Here is a 22,016-nt window from a genome sequence, read left to right on the forward strand (position 1 = left end):
GATAACTCACCCACCTGGCAGCAGTTCTGGGATTCACACCATCTTTTAGACTCTTCCCCTGATAAACTATCAGCTTCTTGCTTTCTTTTATACTCTTCTTCCGGATATCCTTGGTCTCTCTTTAATGTCTATGAAAACTTCTCTTTTCTTCTTTCTTCAAATATTTTATATCTACCTATGAATACTGTCCCCTAAGGGTTAAAGCTTCCATAAAACAGAGGTCAATAATACCTGTGAGCTATTTGTTTCTTAGCGACCATTACCACCCACTCTGGTCCGTATCTAGAGCAAAGCCCAGGGGCTGTCCACTTGTTAACTCAGCTGGAAAAGGAAACAACAGGGAAAGCATTCATGGAAGAAACTTTATATCTCAGCAATTTCTAGACACAAAAGACATATTCTGACTTTCTAGTTTGACATAATTCTGTTTGCCTTTTATTATACAGAAATAAGGATTTTTACAAAATCATTTTGCAATAATTACTGTATTTGGCCATCTGTTGACACCATGTAAGATCTGAGTATAAATAGATGGAGAAATGGTTTAAAAAAATCAGGCCACGTGTTGTGTAACATCTTGCACCATAGATCCCTCTTTTTCGTAATATGTTTTAATATGTTCAGTAAGATATTTTAGGTAAAGGGCATAGAAATTATAGACTAACACCAGCCACAGAATCAAGAAATGTATTGTGACTTTAGAAATAATCTTGTCACAACTTATCAGCCACTAAATTCAGTGATGAACATTAAATAGCTTTTTATTCCATTAAAATCTTATTTTCTTTCATACTGCTCATCATTAAAGAATAGACTCTATTGTAAAGAGTATCAAAAAAAGTATCAAATCTTCTTAGGTCCCATTGAAGCTAAGCCATTTCCCACCTTTTCTTTGCTTGCTAAAGAAAAAATGAAAAATCAAATGACTATCTAAAGTAGTTTTTAAAAGGACTGTATCATGGATACTGTGAAATCCTGCCTGATTTAAGTCCTGTGAGTAGCTGGCTTTCTTGAGATGGCAAATGCATTGCTCACAGAACAGTGCACTATTCACGTTTGTCTCTGGAGTCTCATTTATCACAGTGATCTGTGGACATGATAACATAATCTGTATACAGTGTTCCTTTTTCTCCAGGGTGGTCTGGGCATTTTTAAACCAGTTACTCAAAGATTATCCCTTCAGTCCTATCTTACAATTTTTACTCCCAAAACTTACTGAGCACAGACTGTACTTTGCACCTGCATAGGGAATCCTCTAGGACCTAGTAAAATGCAGGAGGCATTGTAAAGCAAACAGGTGAAGATGGTAAGCATCTGAACAGAAAACATCATTAAAGATAAAAAATGGGCAAAGTATATGTTTAGGGTCTAGAAGTAAAATGCAGCCAAGATTTATTTCTTCTACTCACTGCTTCCAGAAATCACTCTGTAAGACATCATGAGAACGTCTCTCTCTTATTGTTCTCACTGAAACAGGTACCTGAGATCAAATATGTAGCTAAGGGGACAGACTGGAGACTGAGTCTGAGACAAATATTTTCCTCTACCTCCATCTACAGAAAGAAGTGCTGAACCGATACTTTAGTAGCCATGAGCAAATCTTGTGTCCAGATCTTGGTTTTTAAGTATCCATCCCTACTAAAAGAAACAAGAGCTTCTTAGAGGAATGTCTGATTCCAGGGCTGGGGCAAAGAAGGTACAAGATGAAACTGAAACATATTGGTATGACAGAAAATAAGAAAGTGCTCAGGAAAATAATAGAAACCTGTCAAAAGAACAGAGTTAGCTTGACAGGGTTCAACTGGCTAAAGCTGAAGACAGCTTGATCATCAAAATAAATGAGCATGTCAGTGGATTGTAACCCATTGAATGAAGTAGGAAATACATACATAAACAGAAGAGAAATAATGACATTTTCTTAAATTAGTGTGCAGACCGCTAAACGTGGAAGGAGTGATGGGGTGAAAAAATATCATTTGTAACCATTGTAGTAAAGATTGATTCAGGCAAGACACATCACAGGATACAATATTTGTGGAAATGGCTGGATGAGGAGTGAGCTGTCTGCATGTTCTCAGTGTCTCACCACAGACTGTTGAGTAGTAACAAGGAGAAAAACAGTAAACTAAAGAGTGGAGAAAACAAAAGCAAGTTGACCTGATGATCCAGATTAATGTCCTCAATAAGGGGCATATACACATCATGGGTCTTGGTATATGATACCCTGAGAAGGATACCTTATCACTCCTGCATATACCAGTTGGAGCGGCATAACCTGAGTCTAATCATGAGAACACTTGAGCCAAACCCAAATTAAGAAATTTTATAAAATTGGAAATGTTTTAAGAAAATTTCTAACTTTATAAAATTACTAGCCTGAAGTTTTCAAAAATGCCAACATCATGACAAAGGAAGGCTAAGAAACTCCTGTAGATTGAAGGAGATATGAAAATTATAAACACAGTATGTGACTCCAGACTTGGCATGTGCACTATAGATGAGATGAAAATATTATCTCAGTGTTAAATTTCCAAAATTTATTCCGCAATTTATTTCCTGAATTTCCAGTTATTTATTTAAGTTTGGAGAGTCATACCACTGTTTCTTCTACTTCATGGTCAGTTTTAGGAAATTTCTTCAGCTGAAATGTTTTGATTCATATTTTCTATTTTCTTCTATTGTAGCTTTGTTGCTATAGAATTTTGGTTTTTCTTTCTTTATTTCCCTATTGTCAGGTGTTGTGTGGACAGGGTTCAAGAACATCATTTTTTATCAGTGTGGCAAAGTGCAGTTTCCTTAGTGGAAGATGCTGGCAGCTTGGGTAGAAAGAGAGTCATTGGCATGTGTTGCTTCTCTTTCACTGATGCATGTTCCTTAATTTCACCTTTTTATTTTGTTTTGTCCTTTCACTGCCATGAATGCAGGTCAAATAGGCAACTGACATTATTTTTCAGAACCAGAATTTCCTTCATTATTTCCGTTACCAAATTCCTCAATGAGCCCAAACACTTAGCACTTCAAGCCATGTTTAAAGTATACAGAGTCTTACTTTCACTGCTGAGGATGACAGAGAAAATAATATTTCTGAAATGGAAGCTGGGAATGTATATTGTAAGCATATCATGACAATTGTATTGTTTCTGCTTTTCCTGTGTTTTGGTCCCCCTGAATAATAATGTGTGTTTGCTGTGAGTGAAGGAGCCCACATTCATTGGGCTGGTGATTTATTGTTGAAGGCAATGAAATTGTAAGGTTTCTTTGAGTGGGCTCCCGATCAGCAGTACAGCAGGTGTCTGCCATGATTTTCGTTATTTGGTTTATTTTTTTTTTGGAAATTCAGAGAGCTCCTATCTTTTCATGGAAAGCCAGTCTCACCTGGGATTCATCCTCAATTATAGCCTCCTCTTAACAGAATTTCATGCCTCAAGGCAGAATTCATCCTACCCAGCTCAGTGGCCCGCACTTCTTCCATTACACGGTCATTCAGTGGTGGCTCAGCAGGTCTGTACACTATTAGACTATGAATTCCTCGAAGGCAGGAGTCACTCCAACCCTTCCAGCCACAGAGAGATTTAAGAGGACACCACCTCTGTACTAAATGAATGGGGTGGGATCATCACAAGTGTCCTGAGCTGAATGTGTGCATAGACCACTTAGCTGAGGGGACCCTAAATATTCTGTGTAGAGCAACAGGAGAAATGTGGGGGGTCTTCCCCAAAAAGAAATGGGTAGAGAGAAAAGAAGCAAAGAATAAATAAGAGAGAAAGTAGAGAGGCAGTCTGCACCACAGGACAGAAAACTAAAGCTAGAATCCAGACCAGGCCAAGAGCTGTTGTATTTTTAAGGACGACGATTAACACACAACTTCAGGTATTTGCAATGCTACAGTGGGCTGCAATATACATTTTTGTGGCTCTCCAAAACTTGAGTACGTTAAAATATATACGATGTGTATAAGATTTTCGTTGTATGAGCGTGAAGGAAAATGCTAAGTTACATGACTGGCTCAAAACAATTTGAATAAGAACTATAGGCACGGAAAACGTACACAATTGTGAAATGAAACCAAATCAGAAGAAGCAGAAACTCAGAAGGAAGGGATGACCACAAAATTATAAGTCGACAGATAATTTGCTAAAAGCATGAGTAGGATTTTCCAGAAAATGTGGACAGAAGACTTAAGGCAATTTCGTCTAGTGTTTAAGAAGCAGGACGTCCTTGCTGATTTCTCAGATTTATTTCTCTCTCTACGCAAGCACAGCGCTTCTCACATAGTAGGCTACATACTTGCTTAAGAGTTGAGCCTAAGATGTTACACCTGTACAGTCTTTGCTAGCTTTAGAAATAAATATCCAGTGGAATCTATTTTAGCATTTCAACACAAACTATCAAATTTGGAAAACACCGAAGTGCCAAACAATAGAGAAATGACTAAACAAATTATAATACCTATGCTCTATTTCATACATGCCACAATTACGAAGTTTGAAATATATCTATATAAGTTGACGTAAAGTTTTCTAAGACATAATGTTATATGAAAAAGATATGCTGCCCAATATACAGATACAATTATCCTATCTTATGAAAAAGCTCTGGGGGCATATATTGTAAATTAATAATAGCAGTTCCCCTAGTGAAAGGACTTAATTGGGTATAAAAATAGATCTTCACTTTTTACTTTATGTCCTTCTACATTATTTAAAGTATTGTCATGGGAATTAATATATATAAAATGTAATATACTTCATTTAATACATAATTTAATATACATACACAGTATAAAATAGAACTGTTTTGGGGACATGGATAATTGAGTGAATACAAAATGCTTTCTGTTACAAACAATTAAAACACTGGATAAAAATAGAAATGATGTGTGTATATATTTATGTACATATAGTGCTGAGCTCGTAGAAAAGAACTGGAAATGAAAACCCACAGATACTTCCAGTAAATGGGAAGAGGAGAGAGTGCATGTCAGGTGGGAACTATGTAAGGCGAATCTTTGTTAGATATGAATGTGATTATCAGACTGGGAAATAGACCATCACAAATAGATGGTTGGGATTCTCTCTTTATTCAGCTTTATTGCAGCCTAATTTGATTAGGTGACATTCACCAATTTTACTTGTACAGTTCAACGAATTTTGGTAAATGCATGGTTGTATATCCCCCACCACAATCAAATATAGAACACAAGCCAGAAACCTCTCTGGTGGCCCTTTGTAATCAACATCTTTCTGTCACACCCAGCTCCTAGGAACCACTGATCTGATTTCTGTCCCTATAGTTTTGTGTTTTCCAGAATTGCATATAAATGGAATTATACGTTAGGTAGCTTTTCGAACCTGGTTTCTTTCACTCAGCATAACGCTTTTGAGACTCATTCCTTTTGTTACCTCCACCAATAGTTCATTCCTTCCTTTTGTTGGTAGTATCTTATTGTGCTGGTATACCGTGATAGGTTCATTTATTCATCAGTTAATGGACACTGGTTGTTTTGAATTGGGCTTATTCTATATAAAGCTGCTATAAGCATTTGTGTACAGGTTCTGTGTGGACATACATTTTCATTTCATTCAAATATCTAGGAATGGAATTCCTGGGTCATATAGTAAGTGCATGCATGAATTTATAAGATAAACTACCAGTCTGTTCTCCAAAGTGGCTATAGTAATTTACATTCTCATAAGAACTTTATGAGAATTTAATTGGTTTACATCCTTGCCGTAACTTGGTTTTGTTATCATTGTTACCACATCTTTATTTTTGTTTTATGTTCTAATACATATGTAGTGGTATCTCGTGATTTCAAATTTGCATTCCCCTAATGATTAATTATGTTAATCATCTTCACATTTGCCATCTTTATTGTTTTTTGGTGAAGTTATACCGTATGATATTTGTCTTTCTATGTCTGACTTACTTCACTTAGTATGACAGTCTCCAGGTCCATCCATGTTGCTGCAAATGGCATTATTTCATTCTTTCTTATGGCTGAGTAATATCCCATTGTATATATGTACTACATCTTCTTTATCCATTCATTTGTCGATGGACATCTAGGTTGTTTCCATGTCTTAGCTATTGTAAATAGTGCCACAATGAACAGTGAAGTGCATGAATCTTTTCTCTGGATATATGCCCAGGAGTGGGATTGCTGGATCATGTGCTATAAAGCTAACATAGCTAAACCCTTTGACCCCACAATCATCCTCCTACATATTTCCAACTGATCTGGAAACTCAGGCTCATAGAAGAATCTGTAAATGAGTGTTTACAGCAGCTTTATTCATTCTTATCAAGAATTGGAATCAACCAAGCTGTTCTTCATTAGGTGAAAGGGTAAACAGACTGTGGTACTTTCATGCAATGGAATACCATTCAGCAGTAAAAAGGAATGAGCTATCTTGGCATGTAAAGATGTGGATGAATCTAAACTAGATATTGATAAGTGAAAGAAGCCAGGATGAGAAGACTATATATTGTATTATTTCATTTACCATTATTATTTCCATTCTGGAAAAGGCAAAATCATAGAGAAGATAAACTGATCAGTGGCTTCTAGGGGTTCAGAATGGGATAGGGAGGTACTGAGTAGGAAAAACACAGGACATTCTTTAGAATAGAGAAAATACCCTGTATGATACTGGAATTATGGATACATAACACTATACACTTGTCAAAATCCATTGAGCTCTGCAACACAAAAGCGGACATTAATGTATGCAAATTAAAAATACATATATATTCCATCCTAGGATGGAATGCAGAATGTGACAAAACTATCTAACTGTGTTATAGCCTCATTGAAGGGAGTGTGGGGAAAGGTGCTGAGCTAAGTACCTTTGGAAATGTGTGGATTCTATAAGACTAAAGGCAAAAAGAGCAATACGTAAGCATTGTAGACTGGTTAATCTGGTGTTTTACAAGGGCATGGAGTTTAACAATTCTAAAACTACTACACACGTGTACCAAAACTGAGGAAGTAAATAAATGGATAACAGACGATGGGAGCTAAGTCTCTATTAGAGTGGGAGGTGACAGACAAGCAAGGAGCAGAGGCTAGAATGATCCATGTTATAAAGGATTAAAGTTGGGAGACATCAGTATGAATTCATGTATAGTTTAATGTAGATAGAGATGGTTACACATGTACATATTTTTAGACGTGTTTATGCACAGGTTATTATAAACACATATTTCCTTGATTTACCAGCTGAGAGGGCCTAGGAGCAATCACACTCCATTAACAATGAGCACAACATTGTAACTCATTTTATGCAAAAATTTAAACACACACATGCACACAAATATTTGTAAGGCTGCATCCTAAAGTGTGATTATCTTAAGGTCGCAGCGGTGTGTAGGGTTGTAGCTAACGGGGTACATGTAGGTACAGACTTCTTTCCCTCTTCTTTTCTCTTATTGGAATACTTTATAATGAGCATGTATTTGCGATATTTGTGAGTTACGTATGATTTAAAATAAACTTTTTGTATATATTTTATCTTTTCTGCTACCAAGCCTTCTTTAATCAATTATTTTCTTTAACTCCTGTAACATCAAATATTTTTTTCCAGTGTATCCTCTGCTAAGCACGTAGACAGGAATAAGTTTCTCCTGGGTTGAAAAGAAAAACGAGCAAACAAAACAAAACAAAAAGCCACCTTATGCCTATTAGTTACTCCAGATCTCTTTTTTCTTTTGCTGCCAAACTACTTGAAAGCATTGTCTACCCGAGTTATTTCTGCTTTCCTGTCTATTTTTCGCACTGTCAGTTCTCTGAAGACTACCTTTTGTTTTTACCACTCTACTCAAGCTGATGTTAGGACAGCCTCCCTGACGGAAGCGGTGTAGCGGGGAGGCCAGAGCTCTGGGCAGATGTGGGCTCTGCAGCTGGGAGTTTGCATATTCTGCTTGACTTTCCTAATCTGTCTCCTTAGTCTAGTCCTAAAATAAGGAATAGGACTGTTTCTGTCTTGGTATCTCTCAGCATAGGGCCTGAGACATAATATAGTTAGATAAATAGTGATCAGGAGATCTCGGTGTGCGGCCCGGCGCCGTCCCAGCGGTGGAAGTTCTCACTCAACCTGCAGCAGCGGGGGAGCCGCCCGCATCCTCCCGCCCCAGCAAGCCGACGAGCAGAACGTGACTGATTCTGTTTCTTAAACTTTCCGAGAAACTGTATACCTCAGTGTTCCATCACTGTCTGAAGGTCGGAGGACCCCAGCGCTGTGCGGGCGGCACCGGAGCCGAGGAGAAGGAGCTGCCCCACCCCGACCCCTGGGCCCTGCCGTCCCTGCCCGCCCAGCGCCACCGGGGATGGATGGCGGGAGCACGACGCCAGGGGGCGGCAGGACCGGGAGGGAAGGGGCAGCGGCCGCAGCACAGCGCAGGGGGCTCTCCAACCTCCACTTGGATCCACTGACATCACGTATGATTTCCATCCCGGTCACTGTCACGGTCACGGCGTTTTCCCTGCCCCGCCCTCCCAACTGTCTTCCCAGCGCAGACCTCCCACGTGGCATACCTGCTCTCTTTGGATATGAACTTTTCCGTGGTGAGACCCTGCACACAGACATATATGAAGAAAGAATGTACGGTCAGTTCCTATGGTTTCTGTAGGTCACCCTCATCTTGTAAATTGTCCACAAAGCAGATCACAGCCGCGAGGAGGAGGGGCCGAGCCCTTTGGGGCCAGAGGGAGGAAGTGGCCCCCTTTGCCCCTGGAGCCTTATAGGTGGGTAGGTGCTGCTGTAGCCGCCACCCCGGGAGGCTAGCCCTGCCCCGAGGCCTGGACCCCGGGGGCATCTCAGCTTGGCTTCAGCTGGAAGTCATGTCACTCATGCTCTGTGTTGGAATCCACTTTTCGTGCCGTTGGTGTCTGTAAATCCTGGATGGGTTACTTTGACAAATTATTGCTTTGGGTCTTTGTAAATTAAATTTCTTTTCTCTAAGGATAAAGTGAATAAAAAAGAATCTCCCAGGGCTTCCCTGGTGGCGCAGTGGTTGAGAGTCCGCCTGCCGATGCAGGGGACACGGGTTCGTGCCCGGTCCGGGAAGATTCCACATGCCGCGGAGCGGCTGGGCCCGTGAGCCATGGCCGCTGAGCCTGCGCGTCCGGAGCTCCGCAACGGGAGAGGCCACAAGAGTGAGAGGCCAGTGTAACGAAAAAAAAAAAAAAAAGAATGTCCCAGCTCCCAGTGATGGTGGGAAGCTGTCACAGGCAGCATTGGGCTCATGGTGAGGACCCTGGTGTACTGGCACCACTGTCAATGTCACCTGGGCCCTGTCCCGCCTGCCTCAGGGACTTTGGGTTAAGAATTAGGAAAAGTGAAGACCAAACAACACCCGCTCAATGACGCTGACGATTCGGAGCACAAAACAGGAGCTTTGTGGCTTAGGAGGCTTATGTCGTTATTAAACCACAAGACCGTCGTGAACTAAAAGTAAAGCAGGAAGAGAGGCCTGGTCACTGCCCTGACACCCAGGCGTGTCCCCGCACAGTCCTCCTTGTCTCTGAGGTGCCCACACGCAGTGGTAGCCCAGCCGCAGACCCCACGGGGCGCCCCGGTCACTCTCGTGGTCACTGTCCTCCTGCCTTCCTGCACCCCTGTCACCCAGCCCTTCAGCACACAGATGCCCCGTGTCCAAGAGGTGTCACACGGGCACAACTTCAGGCCCCTCTTGGAGCGCCTGTTAGGTCACAGAGAAGTGGCCCCAGAAGGTTCTGCCAGGTTGACACTTGGCCAAGTGCAGCTCTCTCCTGCCTATTTCTTCTAGGAAAGGGGACGTTGGTCTTTCTTCCTCCACTGCAGAAGCTCCATATGTGTTTGCTTTATGACAGTTGGCTCGGGCCTGGAGGCGTGGCTGGGTGACTTGGGCCTGCGTCTTTTTGCCCCCTGCCAACCAACCAGGTGTATTTTCAGCGGACCAGGAGGCCGTAGCTGGTTTAACTCTGCACATCTCTATCTTCAGAGGCTGATCGTGACCACCAGTAAGCTCTTAGGGAGAGTCCTGGGTACCTGTGCAAGGCTGCTGAACACAGGTGGTACAGGAAGCAGTCATCCAGCCCCTGGATTCCATTGTCAGGCTACTACTGTTAGGAAACCAAATCCCATGGACAGAAAACAAATTTGGCTTTAAAGTAACACAAATTTTAATCAGGTTCTTGACAAATCTTTCGCCCACACACCTCCACCCCACCCAGAAGTCTTACCAACATTTGTACCATTGAGATGGGTCCCCCTGGGCCCTCAGGGGCAGCGGCCTTGGATGGTGTACAGTAAAGCAAGTCACACAAATTAAAAAAAAAAAAATCTGTAGAAAACAGGAAATGGATTCTTAGTCTTTGACTTCTAATGTTAATAATACTCTTTTAACTCTTCACACTGCTGCTAGGGTCTGTATACTCAACCTGAGTGTTTGCTGGAAAACTAAGAAAATTGGGATCATGTAAATTGATTTCCGATCTATTTTTTCCACACTGATATGAATAATACTTCTGTAAACAATCATGTTCATTAATAGATTCTTTTTCTTACTTCAAAAACTGTAAAACTACCTACTCTAATATATAACATCGCAGAATTTTGCTCTTAGGTTTATTTTAGAATTTCTCCATCCTGACATGTTTATCATACATGGAATTTCTACCAGACTGTCAGTCTTTCTTGTTGTCTGTATAAGCATTAATCAGTAGACAGGGACCTTCTTGGAGCAAAACACATACATTATTCATAATTATATCAGCTAGGTTCCAGCATCCCACAGAGGTAAGGATTCTATACCTTGTATGAAATTGTCAGGACTTCATAAAACCATACAATCATTTATTCACTTGGCATTCTATTCGGGAATGATTAATATTTATCAAATACTATTAAATCCAAGGCACAATACAAAGCATAAACCTACAGTCTTATATGAAGCATTTGAGGATATATGTGTTTCAGAATTTCGACTCTTAAAAATTCTTTTTAGATTTTAGAATGATAATGTGATGAACACACCATTTTAAAGCCATACCTATTCAAGCTTTGGACAGCACCATGTTTGAACACCTATCATTTCAAGTCAGGTTTTGCCATCAAATAAATTTAAATTAGATCAGGGTTTGGCGTCAAATCAAATACAATATAAAAAATCTGGTTTTAACCGTTTTATTTTAAATTTCAGAATTAGATACCATCAAGCATATTGTGAGACAAAGAATGATGACTAGGACTCTTTTTCTGAAAGACCTTAATATTTTATATGGGAGATAAAATAAGTTTTTAATAGGAAGCAGGAGATAGTTCATGTTGATTAAGGGTCACAAATTAAGCAAGGGAAGGAGAAACAATAGAATCAATATCTACTAGGAGAGAGGTATGAACAGGTTTCAGATAATGATGAGAGAGGGAAGGGGTAGGCATTTTAGGGAGTGGGAGGAAGCATGAGGAAATAGAGAAGTGGGAAAAGAAATAACTTCAGAAAAGGTATGGATCCCAGAGTGCTGGGAGTGTAGATCGTGGGAAGGGGTTGAGTGGTGGTAAATATAGCTGGAACAATGCATCAAGGTTACATTATAGGGGGCTTATGTTTTGCTCCTACCTTTTTTGTCTTTCTATAGCCTCTTTCAGGGCAATTAAATCCACTGTCAGTTATGCAAGCATGTATCTATTAACATTTCCCAGATCACTAATTCTAGACAGATCATTCCTAGGAATGATCTTTTCCAGCTGCCTCCTGGACCTATCCACCTGTAGACATCTTAAAGCTAATTTATTTAAAACCTCATTCATTAAACAATGTTATTAGCCATTGCCCTAGACATTGGAGGTTCAATGGTGAAAGTCATATCCCTGACAGTGCTTATTGACTCATAGGGAAGGAGACATTATCCAAGTAATTGCACGGAGGGAGAAAAACTACAAACTGGAGGATGCCCTGAAGGAAGGAAAAAATGCCCTTCTGAAAGGGTGTGTACGAACAAGTTACTCTGCTCTCAGAGAGGCTGGTGCTCACTGAGGAAGTGATCTCTGAGCTAAGATAGGAGGTTGAAGAGGACAGGAAGACTCTCAGTTGCGGTGAAGCACTGCAAAGCATCTGTGAGAGCCAGTGTGGCTGGAACACACAGAGCGAGGTGGAGAAGGTTACAGACCAGATGAGAACTGACCACATAGGAGCTTATGAGCTACTTTAAGGACTTGAGTCTTTATTATTTGAGCAGTGAAAAACCAGGGAGAGGATTTCAGCATGACCAGATTGTGTGTGTGTGTGTGTGTGTGTGTGTGTGTGTGTGTCTGTCTGTCTGTCTGTCTGTCTGTCTTCTAAACTGCATTTAAGTTGGCTATGTGTACGTTTAAGCATATTTTATCCCCTGGGTTGGCTGTTAGTTGTTTAAAACTTTGCTAAAGAACACACCTATGAAACGTCCATAAAACGTAAATATATAGCGCAATAAATTTGAATAATGTAAGCAACAAGGATCCGCCACTTATATGGTGAAATCAAACATTGCCAATTCTCCAGAAGCTCTTTGTACCTCTATTCCAATCGCAACTCCCTTCTTCCCACTGAAAGGATACTGAGTACACTGTATGAAGTTTCATAGTAATTATTCTTCTATTACTTTATAGACTTACCATCTAAATATGAATCCGTAACCATTAGTTGCCTGTTTTATGTTTATATAAATGGAATCATAAAGCATATGTGTAAGCATTTGTGTATGACTTCACTCACTGTAAATTTTGTTTTTCCAATTTGTTCATTTTAAATGAATATATGTAGTTCATTTGGGGGACTATATAGGATTCTTTGTATGCAACGATTTATTTACCTATTGCCTTGATGATAGACAATTTCAATGTTTCTCTTCTGCTGATTACAAGTAATGCTATTGAGAGCATTTTTGAATATCCTGGAACACATACACATGACATTTCCCTAGGAAAAAATACTCAGAGGTATGTGCCATCCTACATAAGAATATATGTAAACCTGCATACATGTAATAGTAATGTAATGTTACATACCATTATATCTGTTTTCCTATATTCTGTTTTTCGTTATTTTGTCTTTCTGCATCATTATTCCTTCTTCTCTATCTTCCAGTTAATTAATTTTCTCTTCTGTATCTTATTGAGTTCTTAATTTAGGTTACTGTTTTGGTCATTGCATTGTTCCAAAATTTCTATTAGTCTCTTTTTTAAAATTAAAAAAATAGACCTGCCTGACAGATTTTTTAAATGAGCAGTCTGTATCAGCACTAATACAATTGTGTACTATGATAGAAATGTCCTATAAATCAGTATTATGCAATAAAATATCAACCAACCACTTATAGCCATTGATATGTTGAAATGTAGCTAATGAAGCTGAAGAATTGAACTTTTTGTTAATTTGAATTGTTTAAAATTTTAAGTTAAATAGCCACACATTTCTAGTAACTTCCATATTAGACAACAAAGGTCTATATATTATGATTCTATAATTATTCTACTTTCACCATCCACTTACACTTTTAAAATAAAAACTTAACATGCTCCATTTGAAAAATTAAAAAAAAAACAATTATAATCAATTAAGCAAGATTCACTTATCAACATTCATATTTTATCTTATATATATACACATATATATGTATATTTGTGTCTGAGATTGTCTATGTATGTTTACAAATACACATATGTGTAATATACAGAAGATAAATTTTCGCAACATCATCATAGATACTTTTATAGCCTTCCCTGTTCGCCTAACATTTATCAAAGCATTCTGTTATTAAGTAGTCTCTAAAATAATTGTCTATTAACGATTATGTAAGATGTCCTCTTTTGTTTCTGTCTAGATTTAAATATTCTCCTATTGCTAAATATTTAGACTTTTTACAATATTTTGCTATTATTGCTCACAGGATTATGAAGAGCCTGTGAACCTAAAATATGGACTTTAAATCTAGTTGATTTCTTAGGATTACTGAGATTAAGGTGGGATTGCTAGAATAGAGTACCCGTTGACTAAGTGTGTTTGTCATATATTAAATCGACTTCCAGAAAAGTTGTACCAATTTGTTTCCATTGGAGAAACATAAGAATACAGCCTCTTCTTATGGATCTATGCTTTATCATTTGACTTGAGTTTTTACCACCCAGCATAAACTCTCTAAGGACATAAAGCATATCCTCAGTTTGATATGCAGGATTTTTCTCAATTCTATTTATATTTGAACTCTCTGAGGATTTAAGGCTTAAGCTACTCTGTCCCTTTTGAAACTTTCTCTTGTATTTGCCTCCTTAACACTGTGTTATTGTGAGTTTGTTCTTCTATTTCTCCTCTCCCTCTTCCTGTTGCCTTTCTTTCTTGTCTCTACATGTGGCATTTGCCATAGTTCTGGTGTTTAATATCGTTGTTCCGTAACCTCTCATGAAGTCCCCTCCCCGTCCCTTATTCAGCTCTCCCATCTTCAGACCTAACTCTTAAATCTATATTTCCAGGCTGTCATGTCTTCAGAGATCAAGTATGCCTGTCCCTACTGTCACCCATCATGTCTAGGATCTGAGTTTAAACATTACCCCTGCCCCCACTCCACCCTAACTCAACTCCCTATATGTTATGTAAGTAATCTCATTGTTACTTGGGTTCAAAAAAACCTCACTTTTTTTTTTACTTATCTCCTTTGTCTCACATATTCAGTCCGTCATCAATGAATTCAGTCATTCATTGATGACGGACTGAATATGTGAGACAAAGGAGATAAGAAAAAAAAAAGTGAGGTTTTTTTGCAGTTTCAATCAAATCATGTCTGACCTTCCATTACTGCCTCTTACATGCTAAAACGGGCCCTTATTACCATGGCAATTTACTCTTAAACAATGCTCCCGCTTTTAGACTTTCCTGTTATTAATCTAGTCTTCACAGTACTTCTAAATCCATCTATTTAACTTATCACTTGGCGGGTACGGCTCTCTTCATCAGAAGCTTTCAATGCCTCCCTGTTGTCCTCTAAGTAACCCCCAGTTTCATAGTTTGTCATGTATCCAGCCAGCCAGCCATTCAAAATTTGAGTGCCTGCGTAGGGTTTATGTGTAGAGCAGTGACATTCAGCTACTGGAGATACTAGGCCCTAGCGTGAAGAGGTCTGGAAGTGCCTGGGAGTTGACCTCCCCTGAGGCTTCCACTAGCATATGACTGAGAAATGCAGCTGTAAGAAAGCCCCAGATCCATTGCCTGGATTTTAGCAGCTCTGAGGCTTAGATTACATTCCAAAGTTTCCCCATAGCATCAGGCTGCAGCCTACCCTCTGTGGGCCTTTTTCCTGGGGTTACATCCTTACCTGGCCTCCTCTTGTTCCTTACCCAGCTTTACCTACCAGCTACCCTGGAAGTATTTCCTTAATAAATGACTTGCACTTGAATTCTCCTCTGCTGTTCCTAGGGTCTGCTTCTTAAAACAAACAAACAAACAAACAAACAAACAAAACCTTGTTAAGACACTTTTATTCAAACCAGAGACATAATCACTACTGCAAATGAGCTTACACCAAGTAGAAAAACAGGTGTGTGAACCAACTCTTTCAACTTTAATATGATATCTACTATAATAATGGTGGTATCAAACTCCAGTGAGATAGAAGAGAAGAAATACCTACCCCAGATGAGAGAATTCAAACTGGGATGTCTGCAACCTGAAAGTAACATCTGACCTGAACTTAAGAAGTAAGACTTTTTACTTACAGGAAGGAAGAGAGAAGCAGGAAGGAAGCAAAGAGAAACTCTTCATAGGGAATAACATGGGCAAAGCTACTATGATACGAAAGCATGAAAATTTTCAGGAAATACAAATAACTCAAATTATTTATTATTATCAAAGGACAAAGAGAGGGACAGAGGATTGGTTCTGGCAGATGAGTAACATGGAAGAAATCTGCACTCAAAACATTCGTTAAGTGACATAGAAGGACTTCATCTGTTTTATCTTTTGAATATGGTAAACAAATGAAGAAACCAGACCAGTGATGCCATCAGATTTAGAGTTTTAACTATTACTCTGGAGGCATCATGGAGGGCTGGGAGAGTGAAGGTTTGATAGTTGCATTAGGCTTAATTCAGGAAAAAGATAATCAGAAATTAAATATGATGGGTAAGAAAGGCTTAGGAAGGAGATAATAAGAAATATTAGAAGGAGGGACTGGCAATAGTTGGTAATTTATTAGGTCTGGGGATAGAGATAGAAGATTCTAGGCTTTGGACCCATCTCAATGACCAAATCCATTGGACATTTTTTAGTCTTCATCTTACTTAATCTGATAGCAGCATTTCCCTTCCTTCTGAAGTTCTCGTTCAATTGTTTTGATAGATGTTCTATATTCTCCAAATTCTCTTCATCTATTATTAATTCACTTTTTAAATAAGGTAGGTAGTTAAAACTGGAATTATAATGTATAGACTACTTACTAAAGAACTGCTTAAATGAATGCCTCAAAGGATTTAAAATAACCAGAGTTTATGTGAAGAAACTGCCCAACCTCACTTGTAACCAAAGAAATGTCAACTAAAAATAATAATATCAGATCAGCAAAAATTTTAAGTGTAAAATATCCAGTTTTGGCAAATATAAAGAAAAAAACATGCTAATGCATTACTGGTGATAGTGTAACATGTACAAAGTTTTGGAGAACAATTAAATAATAATTGTTACTTAATTTTATTTATTAAACTTATTTAATAAACTTATTTTATCTCCCATATTAAAATTAAAATGCTCTTTTCCTTTGATCCAGCAATGGCACTGCTAATAATTTAAAATAAAAGTCAATCTAGATAAATATATGAAGATGCTTATTACAGTATATTTGTAATAGCAAAGATCTTAACTTATTTTAAAGTCTATTAATAGAAACTAAATATAAAATGGTCATTCTACAGAATATTATGCAAATATTATAAAGAAGTATTGATATGAAAATGGCCAATAAATATTTTGTTGCAAAAGAATAGTGAAGTGAGTTTGTAGCATGTGGCCTTGTACTCACATAGTGAGAATATACATGCATTAAAATTTTCTAAAAGGATGCACTCAAAAGTGCTAACACCCTTTGCAGCCAGTTAAGCCGACTGTGCTCTTTTCCCCATGGGGGCCCGGTGCGCAATGGCTGCAAACAGCAGCCTCCTCGGTAGTGTATGCAACCTGTTGCCTGTATGGGTTGTCCTAAGGGACCTTGGAGACAGCCCTTTCCAGTGGACATTAATGACTGGCATGCTGTCCCCAATCTAGGCTCCAGACAGGTGTGCGTGGTGCCTTTGGAAAGCCCCAGGGCACAGTGGCCAGGGTCCACATTGGCCAGGTCATAATGTCCATCCGCACCAAGCTGCAGAACAAGGAGCATGTGATTGAGGCCCTCCACAGGGCCAAGTTCAAGTTCCCTAGCTGCCAGAAGATCCACATCTCCAAGAAGTGGGGATATACTAAGTTTAATGCAGATGAATTTGAAAACGTGGTGGCAGAAAAGTGGCTCATCCCAGATGGCTGTGGGGTCAAGTACATCCCTAATCGTGGCCCTCTGGACAAATGGCGGGCCCTGCACTCGTGAGAGCCTTGGCACTGCCCCCTCCCTCCCCATGCCCACCAATAAACCCTACTTTCTTGTCAAAAAAAAAAAAAAAGTGCTAACACAGTTTACCACTGGGGCTTGCAGATGCTGTATATTCACTATTGCCATATTTTTTTCCCATTACCAGCAGTAATTTGGCCTTAAAATAAATGAAAAGAAAGGAACAATAATGGGATAATGAGGAGGAACAGCTTAGTTTCTTACATGTGTGTGAACAGAGGGGATGGGAGATAAAAATTCTATGTAATTCTGTTGGAATTAAATACAATTAAATAAAAATAAAATCCTCACGTTAACACCTTAAAATAGGAGGTGCATTTACGTATAGGAAGATAGAGGCTCCTTACATACTCCATGCCTAACGAAGGACTAGAATTCAGATCTCCTGACCCTTTCCCTGGTGCCCTCTCCATTATCTTAAGCAATAGAGTATCTACAACAAGAAAATCAAATCAACTGAGATGCAAATGTTCTCAGCCATTATTTCTGCCTTCTCTGAATATATGGGATTGCTTTTGAGTTCTTAAATAAGCCAGAAATTTTGGAGAGTTGGCTGTGGGACCCTAAAGTTTTGATGTATACTGCTCAGAATATCTCAATTCAATACCATCCCTCTAAAAGGATGCTTTCTAAAGCACTGAGAAATATGGCTCGTCTATGTCCCTAATTTAATACAAGAGAAATTTTGAATTGGAGGCAAATAAACTATGCAGTAGCATTGTAAAGCTTGGTAAGGAAGAGTATGCCAAACAGCTTACCTATTCCACAGGTAAGCTGACATATCTCCGATAATTTTCCTCCTAAGCACAGTATAAGTGAAATATTAGCACGTATGATCTGGGGCAGCACCAACTGATTAGTTTGTTGCTATAAAGTATAAATGCCTAATCTTATAAAATTTCAAATATCACTCTGGAAAATGAGAAGCCATCACTAAAATGTGAGTGAAATGACTATTATGTGCTTCCTTTAGTTAGAATTGCCTTATATTGAAAAAAATAAATGATTTCCTATCCAAGAAAACTTTTTAATTACTTTACCCATCTACTTCTAGGAAATTACAAATAAATTTTGTTACTTTAGGAAAACAGAGATGGATTTGCTGTATGTAACTTTCAGTACATTAGCAATGGATTCCATCCTAGTCTTGTTCAGGATCCTTCCTCCAGTGCTTCATTCAAATTACCACTGATTTTTACTAGGTATTGAAATGGATACATAGCAGTTTTACCCAATATATTTGCCAAATTCAATATTACTAATTTAATAAACTGGGAGAGATAAAATGGAAACAAAAATTGGTGAATATTTAAAGATAAAATCTGGCAATATGTCAATGTTTCTGTTTCCTTCTATAATATAATAAATTATAATTCTTCTAATTGAAAAATACTATCAATAATGAAAATCCTATATTACATATAACCAACATTTTTGTACATACATCAGTTCTTGCACACATTCTGATTCCAGTTTAGTAAATTGATGTGTAAATATATTTTGTAAGATAGATGGTCTTATAAGAAGATTAACTTGAAGTTGAGGTAGACTAGTGAAGTAAAATGTCCATTTCCTGTGCTGGAGAACACTTTCATTGAAATTTGAAGTGTAGATATTAGTCTCAGGATTTAAATTTTATCTTTAGGTGTTTGGACTAAAATCTCTACATATATAGAGGAATTACATGTATTCTGTAATTTCCCAGTAACATACATGCTTCTGAAATGCAGGATTTAACAAGGAGACTAGTGTGATTTGATGGTTAATCACAAATATTTGACAGAGGAGCTGTTTTATGGACCTTATATTTTCCCCCTCTGCTTCAAGAAAAGATCTCATCTGTCACTCCTTAATATTAAATTCAATTGAGTTCTTAAATAGGGAAAAAGCCTGCCCTGTACTACATGCCTCTCAACATTAATGGTGGCATTAGGCTTAATTTTCAGTAGATGAGAATATAAGTTTATATATATAGTCATAAAAAGATATTTTGTCCCCAAATTTGCCTGACATCTGTTGAAAGAAAGTACATTTCTGATCTAGTTTTTCAGAGCTTTCTGGGATTTAGTGAACAGAGATATATTAATGTGTGTGTACATGTGTGTGAGTGTGTGTACACAAATATGCTGTGCTCGTAAAAAGGCCACAGCTAGTATTTCCAAACTGGATTTATTTAAAAAGAGGGAATAGATGCATTCTAGAGTGGAATAGGAGTTAGGGGACAGATAATGCAGAGAAGTCTTGGAAAATAAAAATGTACAAAAGAGGCCATGGTTGGAACCAGAAGCACATACTTTTTTCCTAAAAAGAAGATACAGGGACACAAAGAGATACAAAAAATAGAAAGAGGAAAAGCAAACAGTAAAGATGGCACCATAGAGAATGAGAGAATGAGAGTTTTTCCTCTTTGCCTTCATGGGTAATAAAGGTTATGAAATGGAGGATTTCCACTTAATCAAGAGAGAATAGCCCATAGCAAAGGACAAACTTTCATCTATGAGCTGCGAGTAGTCTGTGAAGATTAGAGAGGATGGCTGTAATCGATGCCTGGGGTAGACCCTTGCCATTGAGCCATGCCGATAAGGTGAATAAGTATTTATTTTATTTTGGGACATGTTTGACTTTGATTGCATCTAAAGTATATATATATTTTTATATATATTTTATATATATATAAAATTCAGATAATTCTGAATCATGATTTACCTGTGGATTGAGATATAGCCCAACGATGCTTTATCTAAAAGTAGATAAATTCATAAGTTGCTCTAAAAGTTTTGTAAATATGGCGGGGGGGTGTTCTTTACAAAAAGTATCCAGAAATAAAATCAATCAGGAGTAATTTCTATGTTCCTATGAATGCTAGACACACTGAAGAAATACTTAAAATTTTGTTTAGAACTATAAATGGTCTTTGCTTTCAAATTTTAAAATGTGTTTCCTTTAAACTTCATTTTCTACAAATTTATTTCTATTACAAATTTGCTACGAATTTCCTGCAAATTTGTTCATTTGTAGGCATTTGTGAATATATGCATGTGTGTGATTGCACATACTTTTTAATGAACTAGTTAAATAATTTAAAATAAACCTTTCTAATATTAATCTATTTCGTTATGGGAAAATTTCAGGATTCCTTTTATTCTCAGTAGTAACTATTGTCATGATAGAAGTTCTGATACTATGAAAATTCGCTGGGAACTTTGACAAAGTAAATCATCCTAAGGCAATGAAAACATATTTTCTTGCTCCTGTTTCATCGTACTTGGGTATAACAGAAATGGTGAGACTGAAAGATCCAGGTATCTAAACTGCGGAGGGCAGAGAGTAGCAGCGATCTGCGTTTTCAGGCTAAGTTAAGGCAGTTTAGAAGCCAACGCTTGTCAGCATTCCTTTAGAACTGCAATGTCACAGCCAGCAAGAGCGTGTTTGTCTTCCCACAGCTGTGTGTCGTTTTAAGAGATTGCATAGTTAATGCTAAAATTGCCTCTGACTACTGTGCTCCGTAAGGTTTTTGATTCTTGCTTGGCTGAAGTCCTGATTTTGTTGTTTGTTTCTTTTCATGGCAAAGTAATATTTAGCTCAACAGTGTTTTATTTGACATTAAGAGAAAATATATTTGTTTGGGAAATAAGCCTGAATTCGTTTTTGGTCTGCAGTAAAACTCTAACCTTATATATTTGGCTTTTAAACATTTTGTTCTCATGAAAATAATGATTATGTAGGCCTCATTCAAAGTAGAATTATAGAAATAGATTTTGAATCAATTAAAATATTTTAATGAATTTGATTTGAAATGTTTAAAACATGAAAACAGTAGTGGTTATAAATCAATAACTGCTTATACTGTATATAAAACCATTTGTAAATTTGTAGAGCATTTATAGCACATTTGATTTTAATTTCCAGATAATACTCTGAATAATATTCTATTCCCATAATAATAATACCACTATAATTGGAATAGAAAAACAAAATATATCAAATGATGGCTCTCTGTATATAATGCTCAGTAATTAATGCCCTGCCTTTAATTATACCAAAGATGACTTACAGTAATGTACTTCTGTGTAAGTGCAAGGGTACCGCTTTTGTAACCAACAGCTAAGCCGCCTATCCTATGTTCTCCCGAGGACAACTCAGCCTTAAGGGTCTAATTCATGGTCACTTCCCATTCCATTTTTGTTTTTACTTCAAAGCTATGGATCTCATTCACGTTTTGTTTCCTGAGACTACCCTCCTCTCTCTACTCAAAGACCACCCAGACATGACTGCTGCCATTCCCTGATCTCCATACCTTAAACACACACTGCATATACATAGGCACTTGGGCACACATGAATGTACACACAGACTTTCACAGACATGCGACAAGGGGAACTGTGTTGCTACATTTTCATGACTCTTGCCC

At 38.0% G+C, this 22,016-nt stretch overlaps 1 protein-coding gene and 1 non-coding gene across 2 annotated transcripts in view; both read left to right on the forward strand.

Annotated features, from left to right (window-relative positions):
• Positions 1 to 22,016, forward strand: part of GPC5 (glypican 5) — a gene marked incomplete at its 5' end in the record, with an annotated part of 904,193 nt that overhangs the window by 693,413 nt on the left and 188,764 nt on the right. The window lies entirely within an intron of this gene.
• On the forward strand, positions 17,090 to 17,224 carry LOC112406497 (small nucleolar RNA SNORA70). The gene has a single exon (XR_003004569.1). It is a non-coding gene; the product is annotated as a small nucleolar RNA SNORA70 (small nucleolar RNA).

Source organism: Neophocaena asiaeorientalis, unplaced genomic scaffold, assembly GCF_003031525.2.
Source record: "Neophocaena asiaeorientalis asiaeorientalis breed wild unplaced genomic scaffold, Neophocaena_asiaeorientalis_V1.1 scaffold141, whole genome shotgun sequence".
Taxonomy (NCBI): domain Eukaryota; kingdom Metazoa; phylum Chordata; class Mammalia; order Artiodactyla; family Phocoenidae; genus Neophocaena; species Neophocaena asiaeorientalis.